Raw genomic sequence first — 2322 nt, forward strand, 5'->3', positions numbered from 1 at the left:
TTTTAATTTTTATTTTACGTGTATGGGTGCTTTATCTGCATGTATGTCTGTGCACCACTTGTGTGCCTGGTGCCTTTGGAAGTCAGAAGAGAGCATCAGAGCCCCTGGAACTGCATTTATAGATGGTTGTGATTGCCATGTGGATGCTGGAATTGAACCTGGTTCCTCTGCACTAGCAGTTTGTGCTCTTTCTTAACTTCTGAGCTACCTTTCCACCCTACACCCTATCCCGGCAGAATTAGGTTTAAATGGAAGCCAAGGTATGTAACTAAGCAGTCTTAGAGTGTGTCCCACTCCCCACTATCTTTTTCTCTGGCTCCAGTCTGTTCTGCAAAGTGGTCAGAATTGTATGAAATATTTTTTTTCCTGTGAGAAGTCCCAGCTCTAACTGCCTCCTGGCTTCAGCATATCCCCTCCCCCATCACGAGATTTCTATTTCTGGGGTCCATTGTCTCAGTGGTCTGCAAAGGAAGGGGAATAAATGTCTCTTAAGAATATCATTAATTCCTGTCAGGCCTGTCACACATGTGGGACAGCGTCCAACTTCCACTCTATGGCACTGTATTCAGCTTCCCCGCCTGGACGGAATCGAAGTTTCTGGATGGTGGCCTCCAACATCCTGAGCACACGGACGCCGCCACAGCGATTTGCAGAGAAACTGCAACCACCTGGTCCGCCATGACGACTGCTGGCAGGCGCTCGGTTTCAAAAGTGTTGCGCGGGGCGTGCTCATCATCCTACGGGGCGTGGACAAATCCTGCCGGAAATCTAAAAGACACCGGAAATAGAGTGGCCATGAAATGTTAAATGTTCTAGTCATTTTAGTGTTGCTTCGCTGGCGGGTCCGCGAGGTGGCTCGGAACCTTTCCTTCCGGGACTCTGTGGCGTCCGCGGGCGGAAGTCGCGGCCCGGCGGGCCGTGCGCACAGCTCTCTGTGCTGTGCAGTGAGGTGAGTGGCTGCGGGGCAGGGCGGTCGCTGTGCTGCCGAGCGCTCATTTGTGCCGAGCGACGGCTGCGGAGGCTGCGGGGGGATGAGTGGGTAAGGTGGGGGTCGTTAGATTCGGTTTCGTTCCGTGCCTGCGGTTTCCGCGTCTTCTGTGTTTTGTCACTTCCCAGTGTGCTCTCCTGTGGGAATTCTCACGGTCGTCCGTGAAAATTGTCGTCTCAGGACTCAGTGAGTGTGAGCTGCAGGAACCGATCCTGGGTGGGAGCCGGGAGCTTCAGGACGAGGATCCTGAGGTGGCTTGTGACCCACTCAGGCCGTGACGTCGTAGAAGTCAGCGCAGGCAGTGAGGGTAGCCTGGGGTGGGTGTCGGATGCTTGTGCGGGGCAGCGTTTGCTTAGCCAGTGACTGTACGCTTGGTCGTGTCTTAGTACATGAAGAGAAACGCCGTCAAGCATACCAAAATAGAAAGTATCAGGCCACAAATGTCACTCTGTTCTCTCTTTCTTCCTGGTGCATTTTCTTAGGGTTTGGGCCTCGTGTGTGTGTGTGTGTGTGTGTGTGTGTGTGTGTGTGTGTGTGTGTGTCTGTCTGTCTGTCTGTCTGTCTCGTGGCGGGGCACGCTTTGCCTAGTATCTAAGCTGCTGAACTCAGGGACTTCTCTCTTAAGGTCTGTAAAGAAAGGAATTTCTTTTGTTTTGTGGGCTGCTGTTGGATCTCCTTTACTAGTTCCTCCCACTGTGGGTGGCTAGCATTACTGAAGGAAATAAACACAATTAAAAACAAATTCTCACCAGCAGCCTGTGGTGGTGTATGCTTTTAGTCCCAGTACTCAGGAGGCAGAGGCAGGTGGAGCTCTGTGAGTTTGAGGCCAGTCTTGTCTACATAGTGAGTTCCAAGACACATAGTGAGTTCCAAGACAGTCAGCTACACAGAGAAGCTCTGTCTCATAAAAGAACAACAACAACAACACACACACACACAGCCCAAATTCTCATTCTTTGGGCCACTGTAGGGTCCCATTTGGGGACCCTTTGGAGATTATGTGCATCAGTGCTCGGCTCTCTTTGGGTTCAGTGATTGGCAGTTGACGAAAATGAGGGTGCTTCCATATTGGGTCCTATTATTTGTACCTGAACATTTGTACTGATTTAGAGCCCTTAAAAACAGTGTATCTGGCTGGGTGCGATAGTACATGCCTTTAATTTCAACGAGGGTGAAGCTGAGGCACTGTGAGTTCAAGGCCAGTCTGGTCTAAGTAGCAAGTTCCAGGACAGCCAGAGCTACATAGTAGACCCCATCTCAAAAACTAACAGACAGACAGACACACACACAGATACACACACACACACACACACACACACACACACACACACACA

The 2322-nt window shown here is 50.8% G+C and overlaps 1 protein-coding gene across 3 annotated transcripts in view; it reads left to right on the top strand.

Annotated features, from left to right (window-relative positions):
• Positions 1-852: 852 nt before the first annotated feature.
• LOC101995794 (zinc finger protein 260-like) overlaps positions 853-2322 on the top strand; it is a 15930-nt gene continuing 14460 nt past the window's right edge. The window contains exon 1 of one of the 3 annotated variants that reach the window (XM_026789132.1): positions 853-949. The gene's annotated coding sequence lies outside the window, so the exon portion shown is untranslated. Of the gene's footprint in view, positions 950-1018; positions 1040-1113; positions 1175-2322 lie in introns of those variants that run through there. The other 2 variants (XM_026789130.1, XM_005366915.3) reach the window with 2 other exon arrangements.

This window comes from Microtus ochrogaster, unplaced genomic scaffold, assembly GCF_000317375.1.
Source record: "Microtus ochrogaster isolate Prairie Vole_2 unplaced genomic scaffold, MicOch1.0 UNK14, whole genome shotgun sequence".
Classification (NCBI taxonomy): Eukaryota; Metazoa; Chordata; class Mammalia; order Rodentia; family Cricetidae; genus Microtus; species Microtus ochrogaster.